This window comes from Lethenteron reissneri, chromosome 11 (assembly GCF_015708825.2).
Source record: "Lethenteron reissneri isolate LAM-NWPU_2019-01 chromosome 11, ASM1570882v1, whole genome shotgun sequence".
NCBI lineage: Eukaryota > Metazoa > Chordata > Hyperoartia > Petromyzontiformes > Petromyzontidae > Lethenteron > Lethenteron reissneri.
The window spans coordinates 2,632,816-2,649,044 of NC_083789.1; positions in this window are offsets into that span (position 1 = coordinate 2,632,816).

Sequence of the window (16,229 nt, forward strand, 5' to 3'; positions counted from 1 at the left end):
CTTGCTAGCAGAGGGCAGTGCTGCAGCAAACGCCATTGTTGTACTGCACTATGCTCCAGTGTCTATGCTCCTAGATTCCCCCGACCGGCGCTGACCAGCGCGGCCCTCATCCAGCAGTGGATTGCCAAGTGGCTCGTGCAGCCACACGCGTACACGGTGGGTGGCCCAGACGCGAACACGCTCGCTTAGCTCCCAGGTCAAAGGTGAATTGATTTGAGTGCTGAGCTTGGTCCTGCGTAATCGCGTGCTGTGGATAGGGTTTAAAATAGAAACATATATATATAAAACAAAAAATAGTCACCTCTGAGGTACAAAATCGGGACGTATCATGGGGAATAAGAATATCTGACAATGGCAGAAGAGGGACGAACCTCCGTGTAAATGCGTCATCTTGCGCGGTGTGTTAATACGCAGCTGACAAACAGCGCGACAATTAATCTTCTTCCTTCGCCTGGCCGATGCGGATGCAGAGCGACGACGACAATTTCACATTCAGGCGGTCAAGCCCAGACAACCGCGTCAGGAGGAGCGTGGTGTATCCACGAGTGATGTGTCCTTTAGTGTTTGTGGATCGGGGTGGGGGGGAGCATTGCGTCGTTTTTCAAACGTTGCATGGGGCATTTAATGTCTCGGCAGGAGTCGCAGATTACCGAGGACAGCTGCGTCACAAGAGGACGACCCTGAGCCAGTCGGGACACGTGGAGAGACACGGGATCTTACTACAAGGGGCGCCAGAGTGGCCGAAATGTTAACTACCTCGCCTGGTGCGCAGGAGGTAGTGGGTAGTGGGTTCGATCCCGACCCTGACGCCTGCTGGATATTTGGAGTTTGCGTGTCTCTCTCTCCCTCCGTGGTCGCGTGGATTTTTCTCCGGGTCCTCCGGTTTTTCCCTCCACATGTCGAATCAACATCACGCGTTTAGAGTATTTTGCTGCTGCGACGATAAGCCACTTCGTCGATCTGTCATTTGTGATAGCCAGCTCGCTTTCTGCAAAAAAAAAATGCTATATGGCTCAAGAGGGCCTTTATCTGGTCAAATAAAAATATATTTTTAAATAGCTTATAGGAGGCCGAAATGTGACCGAGAGTGGCCCTCTAGAGACCCCTAGCAGAGAGATGAGCACCTCTGAAGAGCACGGTTGGCTACGTACGGCGCGAAAGAAGTTCACAGTTTACCGCACGGGATTTGCTCGGGGCGGTCCGCGGTGCGTGCGGGAGAGTCGCCGGTGCAGATGGACGAATGCGGAGATCCCCGCGGAGAATCCCCGCGTCCGTCTCTCTCAGCCGACCAGTTGTGCTCTTTGACGTCCGAGTCGCCGCGCCCGGCGCCGCCGGAGCGATGCCGGAGCGGTGCGAGCGAGTAGATGTCATTTGATGGCCGCTTTTGGAAAAAAAGTAAAAGAAAAAAATTAGCCCGTAAAAACAAAGTTTTTCACTCTAAATCCTTTATTTGCGTGGCGGCTAGAGTCCGCTCGTCCTCTGCCTTGAGATGGCTGCCACCTATGGGTCAGATGATTGTCTGCCAGCATTAAGCAATTGGTAAATAAATAATAATTTACTTTCCCCTAAACAGTGTAAAATTTTGAAAAAAAATTCACGAAAATTAATTGTCACGCACAACGAGTCTGTGTGGAAAATGTCAGCTCGATTGGATCACGGGAAGTGGGTTAAAAACGACCGAAAGATTTGAACGGTCGTAAGCAAGCACGCAAGCACGCAAGCAAGCAAGCGAACTTAATATAAAGGATTTAAAAAGGCTTCCAACGGCGAACCTTGGCTTCAGCGAGTTAGCCTGCCCGGCGAATCTGCCCGACATAAATAATTAAGTTTGTTAATGCCAGCCCTCTGGAGCCTCAATTTTTACAAAGGTCAAAGGTCGTATCTCATAGGTCACTCAGTGAAGGAATGACAGGAGAGGAATGCACAGGCTGCTGCTGCTGCTACTTTACTTCGAACGGCAACAACGCTGCCCTTATGAAGAGGATTTACACGGCAGGCGATCTTTGTGGCAATGCCCGTTGTCCATGGCACAGCTGCGAGAAAGAGGGCAGAGGATATCTCACGACGAAGAAGGACTATTACCAGAAAGGTCACCGATTAAATATGTTTTCCGCTTAAGGGGACGGCATGACCAACGAATGTGTATACATTTGTGTTCTTTTTGCTCGAACACCACTGCCAATGTAGTTTCACAAAACTGTGCGTAACTTTCACAACCAAAGTTAATATACGTTGGCCTTTATAAATCTCACTTACATATCTTTTTCTCTAGAGTATGTATGTATGTTGGACTTCTTTCGCACCGCACATAGCCAACCGTGGTTATCGGCGGTGCGGGGGAAGGACAACAAACTAAACACAAAACGTACTTCGAAAGAAATGAGTTTTCAATCTCGATGATTTAAAAGAGCATAGCTCCCTATTATCAGAAGGAACAGCGTTCCAGACGGTAATGCGTTTTACCACGTTTAATGTGTAGGCATCATTTACCATAGATATTCACGTATCTGATATCACAGGTTCGCCTATACCTCGGTCCCCAGCGAATCAGATATGCAACCTGATATCGTAACAATATTACAGCATTCCTACCGCAGATATACGCATCGAGCTGCATCTGCTACCACTTCCAATCTTCGTGGCAAAGCAAATTCGTCTTAGCCACAGATTACAACTGCACATTAAACTCTTCTTGGCTCGGTGCCTTGGGGGCCTGGCTAACAGAAATGCATTGATCATGTATTGACAGGGCTTCTCCTGATAAGTCGTGATCAATGCATTCCTTTCACTCACCTCTCCAGAGGATTTCCCTGCTTAACCAGCCAGGCATTTTTTTTCTCTCTCTCTCTCATCTAAGCCCTCTGCTGCCATTATTCACTCTTGGAGATTTAAAAAAAGGTTACATTTAATGCAAATTGTAATGCGGCTTTCACGGCAGGCTCTTTAAAACACTCGCCGATCAGAAGGCTCTCGCCTTCACCTGGCTTTAATTCGGAATCTTGGTGGACATTGAAATGAGCGAAGGCCCCCCCCCTCCCCCCCCCCACTGGCTTCTTCTCTGCCGTTGTCAAAGGAGTCTGCGTGCAATGAGCATACCACTCTCACGAGTTGCTTCGTATGCAGCGGCGAGATGTTAACTGCCTCGCTTGGTATACAGGAGGTCGTGACGCCTGCTGTACATTTGGGGTTTGCGTGTCTCTCTCTCCGCCGTGGTTGCGTGGATTTTAGTCCGCGTCCTCCGGTTTCCCCCACCTCCGCATTTAGAATCAACGTGCGTTTGGAGTTATTTGGCTGCTATATATTTCCACACGATAAGCCACTTCGTTGAGCTATCATTTGTGATAGCGAGGTCGATTGTGAAAAAGAGATATACAGCTCAGTGGGCCTTACCTTGTAAACATTTTATATAAATAATGTAGTGTGGGCTCTGCTATGAGCCCAGCGAACCGATTTCGATTCTCCGTCCACAGTTTACATCAGCGGCGTGTGATATCGGAACCGGTCCTGCTCTCTGATATCACGCCGTCTACAACCTGCACGGACCAGCGTGGTGAAGTATGGCAAACAAACTTAATAATCATGATGAATATCGCATGGAGAGGCCTTCATCTACCGGTGGATTGAGAATGTCTGAAAACAACAAACCACTGGCAAACTTATTTAAGACAGAACCACACATTGCAAAATAGCTTAATTCAAGCAGACACAATGACAATTGTAAATATTTAATTACAAAATGTGTTTTAGTCTCGGTTGAATTCCACCTACACTGAAGATGTCATATAACGTTATTTTGAAGGTTTTAAAATAATAATAATAATAATGTTCGGTGTTTGGATTGACAATATTGCGGAAATATAAAAAAAATGCAAGATATGGTTTCTGATTTACATTTTTAATAAAATGCCGTGTTCTCACGCCCATAGAGCAGGGCAACACATGCGGACTGCCTAGGGACACTCCTGAAATGAATGGATTGTACCCATGGAAACCATTCCAATGGGAACACCAGGGCTCTCCACTCTATCAGCCGCACTTGCACAGATGGGACGTGCAAAGGAATTGACAACCCAGCTAAGAATTTAAATTCCAGTTGCATCCCAAGATGAGAACCATATGATTCTTTCTCAGATTTTTGTTCACTCTCATATGTAAAAAAAAAAACATTGGATTTAAGCGTTTGGGATTTTTAGTTGAATGGGCAGTGGATGAGCTTCCTACAATTGCTGTGAACGGGGTTTGTGAGGCCATCATCCTACAAGGAGGATCTAAAAATCAGAAATGAATACTCGGGAATTTCAAACGACGGAGATGGAATTGGAAATTTTAAAAAACGCTTTACGCCTTTAATATGGTGATAGTCCCAAACACCAGGAGATGCTTCAAAATATTCTGACGCTGGTCAATGCAGTGCCCAGGACCAGTTTGGATATCACTCTGTTGATGTAAGCCTTGGCCTGGAATTAAACTCAAGTCAAATAAACCAAGTTATATACGTTCATAAATAAATAAACGAATTGCAGAAACTTTCAGCATTTTGCTCGTCTGAAGCCAAAATATGATGAAATGTCCAACAGATTATCCTCGCACTGCATCTCTTTACTCCTAAGGGCCATTAGCCCGAGACTTGAACTCATTGCAGTGGGCATCCTTAGAGCAGCGTTTAGTTTGCTCGGCAGTGCTGTGTTTCACGATGATGATGATGGTTGATGGGGATTGACACAGCCCATGCGGTCCCTTCCGCGTTGAACTGCGGACGGCTGGACAGGCAAACGTACCCACCGAGAGTGTGAGCCCAATAAACGCCATCCTGTCTGCCTGGCCCCTGCTGGACAGAAGCGGGAGCCTTGAGTTTAAACGTTGCCGTTTGGAGAGCGCAACACATCCTGTGTGTGTGTGTAATTACACGCGCCGCTGCAAGAAAACAAGTCGTCTTGCTGTAAACAATCTGTACCCGGCTTAATGAGCACTTCCCCCCAACAATGTCCCCCCAAAAACCACAAACACGCGCCCGCATTAGATCGGGACGTTTGTTTAAAGACGCGGGCAACCTCGGCGGGACCTTTTAAGAGAGGTGGCGTGTTTGTTGCGTAGGGAATGTGCACCGCTGCGTGGTGTGCGTCTTCTTCGTCTTTGTGATTTGTGAGGAGCTGCAGTGCAGTGGTTAGCGCACCGCGCTATGAAACCCGCGGAACCCGAGTTCGATTCCCGATCACGGACAACACCCGGTGACGGTTATCTGAACCGGTCTTGGGCCTCCCCTAGGTCAACTCGGCCTCCAATGAGTGGCTGGTGCGGTGTGTAGCAAATGTTGCCACTGGGGAGACAAAGGCGGCCGGGCGTGGTGTTGGCCACCCACCCCCTCGTGTGCCGTGCCGGCTTTCATAGATGCTGCTCACGAACAGCACTTGGCCCAACAGTCTGCTAAGGCCATACGGGGAGGGGGATCTTTGTCTTTGTGATTACGGTTCATGCCCATCGCGGGCTGCTACGATATAAGATGATACGATATAAGATGATACGATAATCGTATCGTACGTTTTCTTTTCTGTTTTAAATATCGTTCGATGTCTTCATCGTCGTTGCTAGTTTTTTTTTTTAAATCTCCCCGTAAACGTGTAACTTTGCCGGTCAAATGTTTACGAAAGAAAGAAGTCAACTATTTAAAGTCGTAAATAAATGTCCATTAGCCATGGCATGATGCTCGGTGCACACCCACGTCTCAGCGATCACGTGACGTCCTAATTGTCCCCATTCGTTTCAATTATTTATTGCGAAACTCACAGCGGAGTGCCTAATACGCGTTATAGGTTATAAAGCCGCAATGGTTGGAACACCTATAACGAGCTTGCGTTCTGCAGCCGAAGCATGTTTAAGTCATTAATATTTGTCGTGGACGTAGAGCAAAGAACAAAACACAATAATAATAATGTGAAATGCAATTACAGAGTCAAGAGAAACCGATATCGCAATGATAGTGTAGGTGTTTGAAACTCATATCGCGTCATCGCCACCGTGTCTACCGTGATTGTGCCGGTCGCCTCGTCGTCTTGTGTGAATGCAGCCACCACGTGCGAGCGGAAACTTCAAATTGTACCTGGGGGTTGGCCGGGCAGGTCAGAGGTCAGAGCGGTGAGCCGTCACTGCGGAGATTCCTCGGGTTGTTGATCTCTGGATTGGAGACTTTTGGCACTCATGACGAGGCACGGCCCATTATAGATGCAACACTTGGATCCATAAGAGGGATATTTTTAGGGCGGGGGTTAGATCGCGTTAATATGAATGTGTCGTTGCACCCGCCGACACAGCCAATTAGTAAGGTTTGTCACGTTCAAGTTTTCAAGTTTCATTTATTAGGTATAGCCCTGTGAGCCATTCGGCTCTTGAATCGGGTGCAACCGCAACAAACAAAACAAACAAAAACATGAACAAGAAAACATCTTAACGTGACTAATTGCAAACAGAAAATTCAAGAAAAGACAGCAAAATATTGCAGAAAAAGCACCGTACACCAACACTGTGTGCAAAAATCCCAGTGGGATGCAAGTCAAACAACAACAACCACAAGACAACTTAGATTAAGGCCATCAGTCTAACTCTGTACTACAACAAACAAACATGGCCAAACCGAAAAACTTTTCAAAAATCACCAAAATAAAGCCATAAAAGCAATGAAACAGTGATCATTGGAACTGTGACCGTATGTATGTACAGTATGTCACGTAAACAGAACGTGCCAGATCGTTACTAGTACAGCACACCCGTGTGTTGGAGAGTAAACCCACAACATTTTCAATATGAGTACGACGTTTCGCCAGTAGTTGTCATAAAATGATGCATGTTCTGTTTACATAACAACCCTTACTAATTGGCTGTGTCGGCGTGTGCAACTACACAGTCATATTTACGCGATCTAACCTAAAAAAAAACCTGTATTATGGATGATATTGCTTGTGAAAGCATACGCGTTAAACACTTGAATTGTTTCCACAGTAATTAAACACTCGCAGTTTTATTTCAAATTTCCACCACTTTTCATTCCACTGCTCTACAGTGTCGCTCTTTTCGCGTGAGCTGCGTTTAGATTTCTTTATTTTTCCTTACTCCGGTCTCAACTTGAGAAAGGGACTTGCGACCCTCCATGACATAAGTGATGTTTTGTGCAGTGATTGCTGACTTGGCTGAGACCATCAACTCACTACTGTGCTCTTGAGGACCACGTGTTTAATCCCTGGCAGCTGCCGGGATTGGAACCCAGCTCACCCTCTCTCCGTTGTGTAACACCACACCGAGACTATTGTAGCATCTCGGCTCCACCAGTGACCCACCCGGTCACCTCTTGACAGCGTATGTATATGTACAGTATGTTGAACTTTTTTCGCACCGTACGTATCCAACCTTGTTAAATCGGGGGAAGAACAACAAAGTAAACACAGTGGCTTCCTGAAGCAAAACCCCGCGCGTTATAAGCGGACGACGCGTCTCCGAGCTCACACGAGGGCAGCGCTGAAATCTTCCCATCGACGGTGCCATGTGCGAGAAAGCACGTGTTCGTTTTTTTGTTTATGAAAAAAAAACCTGGATTTTATTTCCGTCTCAATCGATACAATTGATGCAGCTGTTACGTGGTGGAGAATTGAATTCATTGCTTCGATCTCAAAGCGAGGCCAAATTGAACTAAATGTTGGGGTTTGTTTTTATATCTGATGCCAACTAGCATTTCCGCGACATACGATGTCTATCATGTCCCCGCTCATTATTACCTTTCACCAAATTCTTGTTTTCTCACTAAATGTTTGACAAATAACAAAAGTACCATAATTCACGTTTTCATCAATTAGCCATTACCCATTAAGTTAGTGCTTTGCAAATACAACTTTTTTCCCCAGAGTAAGTGACGACATGGTAGTTATATTGTTGAATCACTGCTCATCTGATAGCGAGTGCATTCCAATAATTATGGGTTGTGAAGTCGCAACGATGAGAAGGCTCTTCTCGAGCGAACTGTGGTTGATACCATTGTAAGTGATCAATATTCGTACTGGGGGAGTACCACAAACCCACAGAGCACACACAACACAGCCGTGAAACACGAGAACAAAGTCGTAAAATAATAATAATATTGCGGCGAGCCTAGGTGCTCCCAGTGGTCTCGCCGCTGCACGGTGTAGTGTTACACAACAACAGCTTTAAAGTGGAAATGGCTCACAAAAAGGGTGACGTGCTACGTTCATTTCCCCGTGGGGACGAGATGAACGTTTCGTAACGCGCGCCTTGCAGCGGGCCGTGCACGCAAGCGGCCACCGCGTGTGCAGGTGATGCTGCAGCTGCAGGTAATCATCGTTTCTGGAAGAGAAATCCATTCCGTGGCGAAGTGGTGATTTACCGAGAAAGGGGAGCTCTCCTGTGGCCTTACCGTGGCTCAGTTTACAAAGCCTGCCAAAACGTATTTCAAGTATAAATCAGACAGCGCGCACAACATGTCTGACGTGTATAATAATTCACAGCCCTTAATGTGTATAAATCTGAGCTTAAAGAGTAACCCCTTTTTTTACAGCACTCTGTCAGTCCACTTCTGGGTGAGAAGCTCCCCACACCTCTTCGTTCATTGGGGTTATTTGACCATACTTCACCACGCTGGTCAGCGCGTGCTGGTGAAGGAAGGACCCAGGAATGATGGGGAATTGAACGCAGGCCGCCAGTGTTATACCGCAGTGACCTAACCACTGCACCACCACTCCGACGGCGAGTTTTGCCATTGGAGGCTGAAGCACACAGAGAGGAATTAGGTAAAGCAACCGTCGAACTGCAGCTCTCCTGCCCACGTCCTTCCGTGTTACCCAGCCTTCGTTTGGGGCTAAGGGTGACCAAGCACACGTGTGGAATGGTGAACACGGAGAGTTGACATTCAGGAGTGAGGGGTAGGGGGGGGGACAATCTGTGCAAGAGATATGCCTTGTCGCAGCTCACTTTCTTTGTACGTTGTCTGCTTTTGTGGGTCAGAATGAGCGCCTGATTAATGCGCCCTCATTACCAAAGTAAGTTGGGCTCAACCGAGCCGATTGCTACCAGCGTCCTTTAATTGAATATATTAATCAATTTGATTCGTGCGGGAGCCACCTTGACCCCCCGCTCTCTAACACCCCTGGAGAGGTCAGAGGTAACCCCCCCGCCCCCCTCCCCCCTCTGTGTGCCTTGACATCGACTATTAAAAATGTCACCCCCTTTCCCCCCACCGCTGCATTGCAGGCAGCTGTGGTGAGACGACAACATCCCATTATGGCCACAGTGAACGCGACGCGTCTTTACCCACGTGCAACAACACGTGGTGCGGCGCAGCGTTTCGACGGCAAAAACATAAAAAAAAATTCTATATTTGAAGCTTTCGTGACTGCAAGGATTCATATTCTTAGGTTTTTTCGGTAAAGTCACGTAGGTAAAAAAACTGAAGACGGAAGCTTGTGCTGCCTCCGAAACGTCGTGATTTTTATTTTATTTTAATTTATTTTTATTAATTTTTAATTTTTTTACCTACGTGACTTTACCGAAAAAACCTAAGAATATTAAAAAAAAATTTTTACCGCTTGTTACGGACGTAAATGATAATTATTATTCCGTGAAGTTACGTCGAGATTGCGTGGCTGCTGCTGCTGCCCTGGAGATGAGAACTTCACCCACGCTCAATAAGCGATGCGTTCCTCGAATTCTTCAGACGGAGCGGCTGACCTTGCTTGCTCGACGTTCCGTTATTCACGGTGGGAACGAGACCTCTCGCCGTGCGGTTTATTTTTATTTCGTAGGCGCGCGCGAGCGCTCTCGCGCACTCGTCAATTTCGCATCGACGCTCGGCCCCCGAACGACGAACGACGCAACCGTGGCCGTAGCCTTTTAGAGCAATTTTCCAAAAGCCTCGCAGGCGATTTTTCACGTTTTATGAAACAATAATGAGACGATTAAGTCAGCCAGCAAGTTGGCGTGATGAATCGGGGGCCTCGTCATGGTCTGCTATCACGCGGCCGTGATTTAGATCACCGCGGGAGGGTTTCGGGCTACGGCCCGCCTGCCTGCAGTAAAGCAACACGCAACCGTGTTCTTGTTCTGCAATTTTAGCTGGTTGAGCTCAGCGCCGCCCAATCTCAGGAAATCTTAACAATAGAACTTCAGCAATTTGCAACCAGAAGCAATCCCATGGAGATAAAAAAAAATTGTAGCAAGGGAGAACTGGGAACTATAAAAGAGATTGTTAATATTTAAAAGGGTCATTACTGAAGAACCATTTATTCCGTGATGATACCCCTCGAAACCCTCTAAAGGTCATATCCCCTAAAGGTCTGATCCCATTAAGCTCCAGTGGCAATCCAAAGGCAGTCGTGAGTATTCCACACTACTGCGCTTATTTTCCCTGTGCCGGCTTGGAGAGGGCTTCATCCAACAGTTTATAGATCATGGTTGCTCATAACGATGGTGATGATATTGTACTTGGGCATACATTGTACTCTGTGTTGCGTCCAAGAATAATGACCGAGCGATGATGAGTAGAAACTGGGTGTCCGATGTGGGTGCTGATTTTGTTTGATGGAAAATTTTGATGGGTGGTTTTTCACGAAAATGATCACCCTCCATCTTTGACCTTCCTGGCAGTGACTCCTGAATTAAATCATCTGTTTTTTCCCAGAGCAACCTTAAGTCCGGGCACTCACGAGTCTGTTATTGTTCATGTGAACGTGCGTTATTGTTCATGTGAACCTGCGTGCATGTGTGCGTTCGTCATTCCAACTATGTGGCTCATGGGACTGAGCCACATCATTTAAATTATTTGGCTGCTGCTATTAATTTCCACTTGATAAGCTTCTGAAAAGAAAACTAACGGCTCAATGGGCTTAACCTGGCACTAAGGCAGACAATGGGGAGTGCTTGGGAAAATCGGCTCTCACCGTGACCCAGAAATTGCCGCAATGCGAGTGTTGGCTGGACACGCAGGCTAGGCATGCGCCGTAGTTTTTTTCCCAACTAAAAATTCTGTGAATGCCAATTTGGGAAGTCATATTGCCAAATATAGACTCGGAAAAATTATTTGAGCATCTCTATGTAAGTTGTTGCATGTATATAAGTAGAATTGCCGTACGTACATATCGTGTACGGCATGTACTCATACGTATGAGGTCAAGGTGCAGTCCTGCAATTGCTTTTGCTCGCACCACCACAGGCGGCAGAGACTCCAGTGCAGAGTATTTCACCCCAACTCTTCCACGTTGGCAAGACGACTCGGAAGAGGTGGGAAGTGCCCACAATTTACCCCACCAAACACGAGATGCCGATCGATTAACTGGGGGGGGGGGGGGGGGGGGGTAAGATCGTAAGGAATTTAACCACTGTGTCACCCCCACCCCCCTCCCTCCGGGAGATCAAATCGAACACCGTCGACCGAGTGGAGTGACCGTGACAGCCCAGCAGCATCCTGTGTGTACGAGACTCCCGTTGTGCCACGTGTGGCACAAACACGTGGCGCATACATTGACATCAGGGAGAGTCTGTTTGGGGTTTTAGAAGTTCAGGCGCATTTTACGGATTTAAGTGCGCAAATAAAAGTTGTTGAAAGGTGAAAAAAGGTAAAGGTGCACCCTGCAGTGTCTTGCTCACGAGCACTGCTGGCGGAAAGGGCCTTCACTAATTTTAATTATAATTAAAAGAGTCACCACGCAAGCAGCGGAGCGGTAATGCGGGTGACAATACGGTGGCGCTTGGCTGGCTGGAGGGTGGTGTCGGTGTGAAACGCCTCTCTGCACGCTCTTCGCTTCAGCACGCGCAGCGTGCCGGTGACGTTAGCTCCCCCCCCCCCCCCTTAATCCCAGTGCTTTTTTTTCTAGATTTCTTTATAATATAAAAAAAATTCTGACCCCAGGTCAGATATAAATCACCCACAGACCCCCTCCCCCCCCCCCCTCGAAAACGTTACCTTCGCCACTTTATCTGTGGGCCCTTGATTTCTACTTCAGCCGCGATTGCGTGAGATATCACTCCATGTGACAGCTCCTTGTACAGCGCGCCATTAGCCGCCACAAATGAAATGACAGAAATGAAAACGTCAGCTTGATGGTGTGTCCGTGTTGTTCGTGTTTTTTTTGTCCTCCCAGGACAGTGATGCTTCCCTCAGTGTCAGAGGTCAAATGACAGATCATGGGGTCAGGGTGCACTAAAGGCCATCGCATTACCGCGCTCGGTGGACAACTCCCTTCAATAAGGCACCAAATTGTTCTCGGAGGCTATTGTCAAATGTTTATCTTTGATGACAGGGTGGGGGGGCATGGCAATCAATAGAAAATGTAACGATAAATCTGTGGCGGTGGTTTGAACGCAATGTGGGCACTGGGAGTCGAACGATTCAGTTATTATTTGATTCTGGAATACTTTTTTTTATTTCAAGGTGAATGATAGCGCCTCTATAGTGCCTGAAGGGGTGGCGTAAACCCATTACATACAACATATACGAATAAAAAAACATTGATTCTTAACATGCGACATTCGATGCATGTACTGTGAGCTTAGGAATTGTTTATTATTTTATTTCTATTATTTGTTGCAATTAGATTATTTATTATTTATTTTTTACCTACGTGACTTTACCGAAAAACCTAAGAGTATAAGGAATTGTTATCAATCAATGAACCAATCAATGCATGATGATACCATATTCTTAGGTTTTTTCCGGTAAAGTCACGTAGGTAAAACATCAAAATTAATGAAAATAAAATAAAAAATAAAGATCACGACGTTTCGGAGGCAACACAAGTCTCCGTCATCAGGTGGGACCGTCACAGCCGGATTAGCTGCATCATTAACCTTGATGCAGCTAATCCGGCTGTGACGGTCCCACCTGATGACGGAGACTTGTGTTGCCTCCGAAACGTTGTGATTTTTATTTTTTATTTTATTTTATTTTCATTAATTTTGATGTTTTACCTACGTGACTTTACCTAAAAAACCTAAGAATATGAATCCTTGCAGTCACGAAAGCTTCAAATCTAGAATGATGATACCACTGGTGTATATGTATTGCTCATTACATGAAAATGTAGTGGAGCTTTATCCCCGTGGTTAGCGCACTGGACTGTGTAAACCCAGCAACCTGCGTGTTGATTCCCGCCCTGGTGAACGATGTCTGAACCAGCCCTGGGCTCCGTTCGCCTTCCCGCTCTGGACTGCACTCAAGCGGATCCGTGCAGGCCATAGGGGACGCGGACTCCTCGTGCCCAGATGGAAAATCAAGGATCCTCCTGCCTGCAAATGTGGTTACCCAGAAGAGACAATGGAACGCATCGTGACGTACCGCCCCGAACACAAGTTAAGAAGGAGGCCCTGTGCCAGTACTCCACAATGCTTAGGGCGACGCAAATCAGTGGCTAGCCAACCTCATGTTGAAACGTCTGATTGTTGCCCCGACACAGCATCGGCCATACAAAAAAAGAACACTGACCAGCATCGCGACAGATGCAGCCTGCGTGTTAAACTGAGCAATCCCTTTCACTGACACGAGGAGGCTTTCATTCAGCAGTGGATTGACAAAGGGGCTGTAAATAAATATTGTTTATTATTTGGAAAATACTGCAGTTCAAACAATGGCACATGTTTCTCAAATACTCTCCCCCCAGCTCTGTTCACACGGGAGTATCAACGGCTACAGCACGTTTAGTCAATTATTAGGCCACATTCAGTGAGTTAAAGTGTGGCTACTCCAACCTATTCCAATACGTCTGGCCAGTGTGGAAGAGTAGGCCAAATTACCCGCAAGAGAAGGCTTTCTAGAGTTTCCTCTAGTGGAAGCCTTTCCCACCAGCAGTGGAGTGAGCAAGCAATTGCAGGGATGCGGCTTTACCTTTTAATGGTGGGGGGGGGGGGTATAATTTAATAATTAAACAAACCTCCAGCCCACCCACAACAAAAACCCAACCGGTCTCCCCCAACATCAGTGAACACGGAGACAAAATATTCAACCGATGCAAATGAAACCGCCTCTAAATGTGCTGCTGCCGCCGCTGCTTCTGCTGCGTCCAGCACGCAGAGGCGTTTTTCGCAATTGTTGTCGGGCTTGTGGCTGGCAGACGGCCTGACGTCGACGCTGACTGAATGAAGGGGGGGGGGGGTGAAAACAATCGCTCTGATGAACGCCAATTAAAGGGCAAAGATGAAGACCGGGCTCCTGACAGCCCAATCCCCCACGAGGGCCTTGCCAACGAATTCTTCTGCTCGCAAAGCAAATATGAGATTCATCCCGAATGTCCGACTCACGTCACTCACGTGCAATAACATTTTTCGCAATAAGCCTTTCGTAATATGCGGTTATTACCTCCGGATTATTGCATTCGATACAGAAGAATAAGAAGAAGAATAATAAAGAGAAATCGGTTACAGCGCTTTGCCACATCATGAGACCTCCCTTGCCAGTATAAAAATATAAGAACAGGTCTGTCGGAAAGACAGACCTGTTCTTCACCTGAGGACGGCTGCTTGCGTTGTGGCCGAAACGTCGTGAGAATTGTATTTTATTATGTTTTATTTTTATTATTTTATTATTTCCCTTCTACGTGACTTTACCGAAATAACCAAGAAGATGAATCCCTGCAGTCACGAAAGCTTTAAATCGAAAAATATAAGAATAGGTTTTACCCTCTCTGCCAATAAAACAGCTGTCTCGAGTGTGGACCAATCAGTTTCAAAGACAATTGCATCTTCACCACAAGTACATGTGGTTAATGCAGACTGATTCCTTGCAAAAGGTTTCTGTTTGGTGCTTTAACATCTTAACACAACTGTTTTATTATATTTTTGGTTCTTTCGGTAAAGTCACGGAGATAGAAAAAATATACAAAAATAAAAATATTTAATCAAAATACAGATTACGAAGTTTCGATCACAACACAAGCCATCGTCATCATGACGATCGCTTGTGTTGTGATCGAAACATGACCAGCATGGTGTTGTGATCGAAACGTCGTAATTTTTATTTTTGTTACTTCTATTTTTTTATCTACGTGACTTTACCGAAAGAACCAAGAATATGAATTCCTGCAGTCACGAAAGTTTTAAGTCAAAATTTCACCTGTTTTATTTCCAGAAAGGGTAAAACATATTCTTACATCACAGCCCTTTGCTAACTCACTGCTGGATGTAGCCCCCCCCCCCCCCCAACACCATGCTGGTCATGGGGGCTCATTGACCATACTTCACCGGGCGTGTCCGGTGCAGGTTGTTGAAGGGGGGGGAGGGGTGCCCAGGATTCATGGCAGATGTTGCTCGGCGCTGACGGAAGCCATGGCCAGGAATCAATCTCCAGGTCACCGGCTTCACCCAAAGTGTGTGTATACTGACTGTGCGTGTGTTTGCATTGAAAAAAGAACATTGACACACGCACCGTGTGTTAGCAATGTATTATTATTTTTTCTTGCGTATCTGCTGTGAAAGTCACGTGTAAAAAAAGCATTCGCTAAGTAAACAAAGGGTAATTATTTATGCGGCCCAGCAAACGATTGCTCACGCAAGTGCTGGTGGATAGGGCCCCCCTACTAGAGGGGAGATCGAGGGGGTGTTTGGTCTACTCATCCACGTCCATCAAACGTCATGGGAGATGTGGCCGTACCTACACTTAAACCCTACCGCACGGGACGTGCCGATCGACATTTAGCAGTAGATGCTGAGTACACAGCCACATTACACCTTACATCCACATATGGCGGGTGTGTGTGTAGCTTGCATGCCCAGCCACCGCATGCCTAAACAGCTTTTGTTCGGCCGGATCGAGGGGGCTAAACGGGCGCGGCACGGGCTAGAGAAGAGATGGAGTGATGTGGTACAGGAGGACGTGGAGCTGAGTGGACTTGCCGATGACTGGTACCAGCGGTGTCAAGATCGGCCTCTGTGGAGGAGGCTCGTGAAGGACGCTACTGGGCAATTGGAGGCAGTCGCCCTCCAACAACAACGGAGGGCGGAGGAGCGACGCTCACAACAACGGGCGGAGCGCCGGGTGGCTAAAGCACAGCAAGTTGGCACAGTAGGGGGCACAGGTGCTGCATCAGCCAATCATCTCGGTCATCTCAGTCAGTCGACCCGTGGCACCTGGGTCTGCCCCGTGACCTCCTGCCAGCGGGCGTTCGACACTTCACGTGGCCTCAAGGTGCACATGGCCTGGCACAAGCGTCGTGGTGACGTCACCGCCACTTAGTGGCGAATGGCGG